This window comes from Nothoprocta perdicaria, unplaced genomic scaffold (assembly GCF_003342845.1).
Source record: "Nothoprocta perdicaria isolate Ctin4 unplaced genomic scaffold, notPer1 scaffold_73, whole genome shotgun sequence".
Taxonomy (NCBI): Eukaryota; Metazoa; Chordata; class Aves; order Tinamiformes; family Tinamidae; genus Nothoprocta; species Nothoprocta perdicaria.
Window position 1 is genome coordinate 2,282,744 of NW_020456010.1, and position 8,665 is coordinate 2,291,408.

Consider the following 8,665-nt stretch of genomic DNA (forward strand, 5'->3'; position numbering starts at 1 on the left):
CTCACAGGGCAGATACTCCTTAAGGACAGTGCGGCTGCCATTGGCAGGGAGCCCGGCACCATTCCCAGCGGCTGCGCGGCTCCCGAGGACCCGGGATCYGAGATCACGAAGGCTCATAGGGCAAAGGAACAACTATGTGGAAATCTGTGGCAGTTACTAAACTGAGAAATTACATGGGGTCAGGGAGTCCCGAGAGCTGAAAACAGTTTGGAAAATATATGCACAGGGAAAAGAGGCCAGTATATATATTTTTTTCTTTTTTTTCTGTTTTTACTGTTCTCAAACCATCTGCTTAGAGCCAATGTTGGCGACTCAGCAGTGGTCTCGATTTGTGTGTGCTGTGCTGTGATGTGAGCAGCCACAGAGGTAGATGGGGCCCAGTTTGAGGGCAGCACGAACAATGCTGTTCCTGAGGCAGTACGGTGTGGTCTCAATAGCTTAACTGTGCGACCTGGTGAGTTCATCTGCCCCTGCTTTTACACCGTGCAAAGAGGTGATGTTCCTGCCCTAACAGCAAGGCTCCCTGTGAGGTGACTAGACCAGCAGACTGTTTTTGCCAAACCCTTTAGGGAAAATTGGAAAGCACATTCTGCAAATGTGTTACAAATCACTTTAGTTACACTGTACCTGTAAAATTACTGGAGGCTTAATTCTGAAGAGTTTGCTCTGTTTGTTCACAGCAGTCTTTTGGATGTAAGAGCAAACCAGTGCTGTACTGACCACTTCACCTCTCATCTACGGAAGCACTGAATCCTTCTGAACTCGAGAGAAACACTTCCACTGACTTAGGAGGGCCATTTAAATCTGTAATAGCAACAAACTGGAGGTAATGACCTGTTTACTTCTACCTGCAAAGCTGGGGGGAAAAAAGTACCATCGCTAATTGCATATTTTCCAACTGACACCTATTACATGTGTTCTTAGAGAATTGGTCAGAATGTCAAACTCTTTTTTTATTTGCTTGAAGTACCCAAATAGCACAAGTACTACATTTAAAAACACAAAGCCAAGCTGCTGTTCAGSATCTGCTGTTACTGAACCGGTAGCAAGGCTTCTAGCTTGACTGCGGGCTGAATAAAGTGATTTGTTGAACCGTCTCGACRCCTACGTTTGCCCCGTGTGTTTGTGCCCTGGGCCTGGGCCGAGCCTGGAGAGGCGGCTCGAAGCCGGCCGAGGTCGCTGGCCCTGGAGAGGCGGCTCGAAGCCGGCCGAGGTCGCTGGCCCTGGAGAGGCGGCTCGAAGCCGGCCGAGGTCGCTGGCCCTGGAGAGGCGGCTCGAAGCCGGCCGAGGTCGCTGGCCCTGGAGAGGCGGCTCGAAGCCGGCCGAGGTTGCTGCTGCGCCCGGGATCCAGGCACAAGGTGCTTCATGGAAGCCCCCGGATCTTGTCCTGGCAGCCAGACCCACAGCTCTGCAGAGCGGGTCTGAGCTGGGGGCAGCTGGGCTCTCGTAGGGGAGACGGGACCCTCCTGGGCTCTGCTGGGGCTTCAGGACACTCCTGAGGCTGCAGGGCCGCGCTCAGCGTGCCCGGCGTGTTTCCCTTCCTGCCTCGGGTTTCTCCCAGCTCCCGGCCTTCCCACCTCGGCTTTGGGGGAGCTCCGCGAGTCCCTGTAATCCCCAGGYGGCTCTGCTGGAGCCCCCGCGACCGGCTGGGCTGTGCTGCATGGGATGGGGACGGGGTGACCATTTCCCGTGGGAGGAACCAAAGGGGCAGAGGCTGCTGCAGGTCGTGTCGGCTGTGACTGCCCCCGGGAAGGGGCGCTGCGAGCGGGCTGTATCCACACGCTTGTGTGTATGTGGCTGTTGGGAACAGGCTCGGCCGTGCTGCTGGCTCAGTCGGAGGATGTGGAGCTGCAGCAACTTCGCCTCTACCGGCTACCAGATGCTGCATCTCTTAATACTTCCTTCCTAGAGCAGACAGCAGGTGGTTTTGCAGAAGAACCAGGTTAAAATGCAGTGTTTGTTGATTTTTTTTTTCCATTAACTCTACTGCACCTTATTCCTTATCCACAGGAATACATGCTTAGCCTATTTTCCAGAGCAGCTGGATCTCTGCTACTTTGCAGCTTTGGTTTCCGCCCTCCCTTCTCCGCAGGCTGCTCCYCCTCCTCTCCCTGGAGCAGTTGTCCCCTCCCGTGCTCTCACGCTTTGCCTCATCACTTGCTCAGGAGCAGAAGGAGGKAGAGTTAGGCTTGACATCAGCACCAACAGTAATGCGTGAGCAAGCAGAAAAGCTCCTTCTTTACCACTACTGCACTTACCCAGCCCTGCAAACAGGCTCAGGGAGCGTCTGCACTGGAATACACTTTGTTTCCTTTGCATTAAGGAGCTGGTACCTGCTGGTGTTTAAGACAGAAACAGACACGGAGCATGTTGGAAGTTGGACACTTTGACCTGCGGTAAATTCCGTAAATTTGGGGGGCAGGAGGAGGGAAAGATTGCTTTGTTTTTACTGAATAATATACTGCCATGTCTCACTAAGGAAGAAAACACCATCAGTCTCTCATAGATAGGAACCCATCCCTAGATGGGTTCTTATTAATTCTTATTAATTCTCTTATATCTGCTACCAGTCAGGCAAATGCCTTCAGTGCTATGGTAATGAGCTTACCAGTCGGTCTCTGCAATTACTAATTAAGGGAGGAGAGTGGGAAATTCAAACTCTATGACCTAACAGGAGGCGGAGAGCTGAGGGGTCAGTTCTCAAGACTGCACAGATGGGTGAGAGGGCTGAACAGGCACTGCTGCCTTGGAAAGCAGCAAGCATCGTGGCGGGAGCTGGTGCAGGAAAATGATCGTTTTTAAGTACTTTTTCACCAAGCAGCAGCACCAAAATAATCTGCATTTTCTCATCACACACATATGCAGAATGAACCTGCCTATACATGTTGAAGTAAACTCTTACACACTTATATAGAATAATCAATATCTGTGATAAAATTACACAAAAGAGCGGCCTRTTTGCTCTTTATTCTTTCATATACTTGCTAGCTGATGTCAGGACATTTTACTTGCTGAAAAAAGGGGCCTCTTCCTTAGGTGAAATAAATGTGAACACGGTTAACGAAGGGCCTCTGTGAACATGAGAGAAAAATAATAATAATAATAATTAAGAGGTACCTGGGTTGCAAGATAGGTAAAAGATTCCAGGCAAACTATAGAGACAGGAGTTTTACATATATATATATATATATATATATATTTTCCATATGACAAACAGCTTCCACAAGGTACATAAACTTTATCACCCAGCCTTGCCTGGTACCACAACAACAGCCTATGAATCAAGAAACTTCAGAATCCAGGCCCTCTTTTGATATTATTAATATCTTAAAGCTGTCTGCATTTTTTAAATCTTTAYATAAAGATTTTTAAACAAACAGCACTCAAGGTCCAGCATTATTTCATATTGACTGTTTAATGTGTGTTTTAAAATAATACCACTTAATCAAGAGAAGGGAAGCATCCACATATACAGAGTTGTCTTAGAGGCTTGTGAAAGAACTTGTTTTACAGACAAAGCAATAAAAATATGTTTAACCATGAACAATACAAAAAAAAAAAAGCCTCAGTGATTAACTATTTTAATAATAATTTTAAATCCTTGAGATATTAGAATATGTCTACCTACCAAAGAGGTCCCGTTCCGGGCATGCACATCTACACCCACCTTTTCCGAGCAGGCTCCCAGCAGTTCCAGGTAACGTTTCCATAGCTCCTGTGGAGATTAACCAAAAACCAGCAAAGCGAATGGGCTTCTTAATCAAACTCAGTAGTCACCTGAACATCCTGCTTGCTAGCACCTGAGGGGATTGGCCATCCTATTCCCAAATGTTAAATTCCCTTTAATTAAATTAAGCTTTTAATGCAGTAAAGCCTGGGAAGTTTCATGCAGAAGGAAACAGCTCAACATGCAATGCATGCCTTTAGTTCAGTAGCAGAAGTGACTTATAAGACCTGGGATTAATAAAAGGTCTGGATTTGGTGCTCTCCTCTAGGATGCTAAGCTTACAAGGCAGAGACTTGCATCTTAAACCTGAAGGAGACCTTCAATCTATAAAATTTCTTTGGCAACTGAAACATAAATTTGTCACAGGAAGAGTAGAAATCATTTAGTATCTTGGATGATCTCTCTCTTGTAGACATGTAGCCAGCTTGAAGCAGGCTGCCTGTCCACTCCTGTATCTTGCATCAAGTGACAGAYGCGTCAAACGTGAATTATGAAACACTGTAGTGTAAAAAGTAAAAGCTCCTGGGAAAAAAATGGGTTTAATTGCATTAAGCCTCCAGTTCTTGGGAGCAAAAGGAGTGCTTGATGCTCTTTTACTGATTAACTTTTTTGTCTTCCTCTTTTGTTTCTTCTAACTAAGCATTTCTAAATACTTATCTTTCAGGTATGCAGCTAAAGGATGCCCTCTCTCTTTTAATTATTTGACAATTTTCACTACATCTCCTGCCTYTCATATTTGACAGGAGAAGAACACAAGCTAACACACATGTTGATATGATGATCGCCTGTAACATTTCTTTATCACGTAGCTGTTACAGGGCTTTTCCCGCTGTCCATAGCTACCATCAGTCCTAAAGCATTTATACATTCAGTTGAAATGTGTAACTAAGCAAACCAGGGCAGTATCCCCAATAACTTGTAACATTCAAGTGTCCTTTACATTCTGGCTAGAGTTTCGCAAAAAGCAACTTATTGAACAAAAATATATTTATTAAACATTACCTTGAAACTGTGCTTTGCAGTCCACAAACTGGAGATGTGTCAGCCAGCCTACYGGTAAAAGGGAATGCTGTTTCCCACACAGCAGCTCTTGATACGTGTTTTATTCACTATAGCCATTCCACTGTTTCCAACCACCTGCCTTATCAAGTAGAGTAAGTGGTTCTGACGGCTCTGCTCTCTGCTTCCCTCATTGCTGTAGGAGCTTCATGAAAATATTATAGCTACTTAACTAGTTTGACTGGGGCTTAGGAGAACTGTTAGCACGTGGCAATGTGTCTGCTCACTACAAGCAACGAGAAGCCCATGAAGGGCTGGACGTGCGATCACAAAACAAAACTGAGAAACTAACCCTAAATACAGGTCCAGTTTCCTGCTCCAACTCTAAGGCAGAATATAAGCATAGAGCTGCATTATTTGTTCAAGTTGCTTACAGCCAAGAATATGTCCATACTGTCTGAAAAGAGCTGACACAAAGGATGTCTATGGCCAGCATCTGTGTGTCTTCTTCGTGTTGGGTAGAGGCAGCAGGGACAAGTAAATCAGCTCTATGGCTGCTCTGTACTCCCACAGCAGCCACACGTAGGTGGTTTGAACTCTTCTGTGCAGAGGGCAGAAGAGGACTGGTTTCTGTCCAAGGGATAGATTTTGCTCCCTTCATCTCTCTGTAACAATCTGAGAAAGTAATAACCTGAGAGAAACCAACACACATGAAGTACAAATTAATTTCTGTCTCCTGACCTCTTTCACCCTTCTTCAGGATGAAAAATGAGTGTATTCTGCAACATGCAAGGCAGATTTTCTTGCTCATCAAGGTGCAGACTTTGTGGGGGGAAAGGTATCAACTCTGTCAATGCACAAAAATAGTATTTTATCATGTTTTGGGATGTACTGCTTTGGTGGTGATTTGTGGGTTTATTTAGTAGACTTCTGCTAGCATCACCTACTTTCACTCTGCATTTCTGAATTTCCTGAAGATATTCCCYGGGTTTTACCACCCTAAAAAATAAAAATACATATTCATTACAATAATTTGTCATTTTCCACTTTTTCATTATCTACTTCCATAAGAAAAATTTAAAGTATTTGTGTAGCTTCCTGTTACTAACAGTTCTAGTCTTGACAAAGATTAAAAATTGGCCTTACATCTTTGCTTACTAAGTTTTATCATTAAAATACAAATATGCTTGACAAAAAAATAAATAGTAGCAGAACACTGTCTTATACATTTCTTCCATTCTCACACAGCTCTTTAACTAAGGAAAAAGTACAAAACAAAACCAACAAACAAACAAMCCCCCCAACCTTTCTGATGCCTAATTAAATCTCAAAGACAAGACAAGCTAAAATCAAGATTTATGTTTCCAAGAGACAACAACATTACATTCTTTTACTGTGCTTTGTCCAAAATATGGGTTTTGTTTCTAAAGTTTTCTGCCGTTTCTTAAAATTTGAAGATTGCTTCTTTCCAAATGGAATAATAAATGTCAAAAGGGATCTGAAGAATTATCAAAAAACTTAAACCTGGACTTAAGATATTCACTGACAGAAGAGTAGCAGCTTTTCCAAAGCTCTTCTAGTAAAGTCTTGCTTTACAACAAATTTAGTCTGGAGACCAGGCCTTCCTGGGTCCAGACACCCAAAGCAGCCCCTGCAGCGACTCACCCTCCTCCCGAGGCTCTGAAGTCAGGACTCCGAGGCCAGCCTGGAACTGGGCGCTTCCCGGTCAGCGCGCTACGCTACAGCCCTGCCAGCGCCGGGGAGCAGTACAGCGGGAAAGTCACTCCCTGCACGCCTCTGCAAACCACAGCAAACAAACACACAAAAACGTAAATAAAAACACAGGCCATTTCATGAAACTGCCATACAGGATTAAAGCTTCTATCAATCAGTCTGCCCAGAGATCATGGTCTGCAGCATCCGCGGTTTTGTTCCTGCCCAGCCACGGAGCATCATCCGCTCCTACATGAAAACAGAGCACATCAGTCRCTGTGCCACGGTAGGAATGGATCGCCCAACTCCACGCGGGGACAAACGAACAATTATTTGATGAAAGGATGTAATAAAAAATACTATTTGACTTGTATCATACGAAGTTTCAGCTTCTGGCGAGCTGAAAGCAAACATGGGGTAGCAATTCTTAGTTTCTTGCTTGTACAGCCTTGCTTTGCCCCAGCTCTTCATTTGTGGCCAGCCGAGTTCTGCTCAAAAGAGCCACAGCACCTGTAGCAGCAGCGTGGGAGARCAAATTAAAAGGATATTGGATTTCTATTGATTTCCTTTCCTCCTCCCCCCCAATACAGTTAAGCTATAAGAGTATCTCCCACAGGGGTAATACAACATTGAACAACGATGTCCCAAGTAGATTCTGTTTGACATCCAAAGGATTCGGTTTAATGTTGTATATGCCAAGACCTTGAGGAAAAATAAAATGCGCAAATGGAAGCTAGCCAAAAAAAAAAAAAAAACATGTTTGCATTCTAAAACAGCACCATCTAGAACACAAAGTGTGGAAAATTCAATCTTTCCCTCATATCTCCCCTCCCTGCGCTGCCATCACTCAATACAAAGCAGGCAAGAAAACGAGTTCCCCTCTTCCTCCRTGGTTTTCGCAGGGACTGGGCACTTCAAAGAAATTACAATGAAAATAGAAAAAGAAAAAAAAGTGTGTGAGAATTTAGCAGTCATTCATGATTCAGTGAACTCAGACATATCATCAGAAAAGCATTTGTGGAAGAAATAAATTGCAAAATACTTTTTTTAGTATAGGGTTTATTTAAGCAGTCTCATTACCCAGCTTCCACTTTAACATAAAATTATCAAGCACATCAAATCTTGTTTTCTTTGGTTTTGACATCAAACTGTTATTTGAAGAAAGAAGGGCAATGATAAAAGACATCTTGTAACTGCTTAAAATCATGAGGCGGCTTCAAAAACCTGTCACAAGAACTTTCGTCCCTTTTTAATTATTTTACTTTTGCAATTTGATCATTCACACCAGATTTCCAAATTCAGTTCTTGACTTTCCAATATAAAAGACATCACACTGACTCCGAAAAATATTCCATATCTTCTTCACATAGGAAATAGAAGAAACAAGGTCATTTTTCCCTGTGGAGGTCCACAGGTTAGTACTAGGCACTCTCCTTATTGTGTTTGCTTTTCCCCCTGCCTCACTTCTAACCTTACAGAAGTTCTTCCACTGGCTTCAGCTTGGCATAAATCAGGTTTTTACCGAGCAGGCTAACAGCTGAAGATCTTCACCATTTCTCAATTTTAACAGCTAGTAGAGGATACAGCTAATTGGAGCAAAACACTTTCCTACAGTTAAAAAAAAAAAAGAAGGAAAATCAAGAGGAAAGCCTTTTTGACCACCATTTGTTTATTTTTTAAACAATTTACAAATAAAAAGGTTATATTTATCCAGGCAAACACATTTAATACTTTAGTCTTTCACAAGCTATACAAATGAGAACCATCACACGGGAGCTTTTAGGGACCATTCAGGGCAGGCATGCATGTGCTGTGTGTCACGCGAAGCGAGTCCAAGTCCTGACACCACCGTTCTCATCTTCTGCGTCTCCAGAGCTGGTCAGCTGCTAAATGATTTAACACAAACAGTTACTGGATCACAGTACAAGGAAATAAAGCCCCTATCAAATCATGTAAGTGACCTCAATGTGTCTGGTCCAGGTGTCAGGCCACAGAGCCTTACCGGTTAGTCTTCTTCTCCAAAAGGCAGGCTGGGCAGTTTTTCTCCCCTTGCTTAGTGATGTGGCATCCATACATGTGCTTATACAATACAATAAAACASCTTAAGCACAGGTGCAATACAACGGTAATTACAAATCACAGAGACAGATAAAGCAACCAAAACAAAAACAAAACAAAAGAAACCCTCTAATTACACTTTTTTGCATTTCAAACAATAAAATTTTA

The 8,665-nt window shown here is 43.6% G+C and overlaps 1 long non-coding RNA gene across 1 annotated transcript; it reads right to left on the reverse strand.

Annotated features, from left to right (window-relative positions):
* Positions 1 to 7,765: 7,765 nt before the first annotated feature.
* Positions 7,766 to 8,626, reverse strand: LOC112957514. Its single transcript, XR_003251233.1, has 2 exons — positions 8,442 to 8,626; positions 7,766 to 8,325 (listed from the first exon to the last, which is right to left on the reverse strand). It is a non-coding gene; the product is annotated as an uncharacterized LOC112957514 (long non-coding RNA).
* Positions 8,627 to 8,665: the final 39 nt, after the last annotated feature.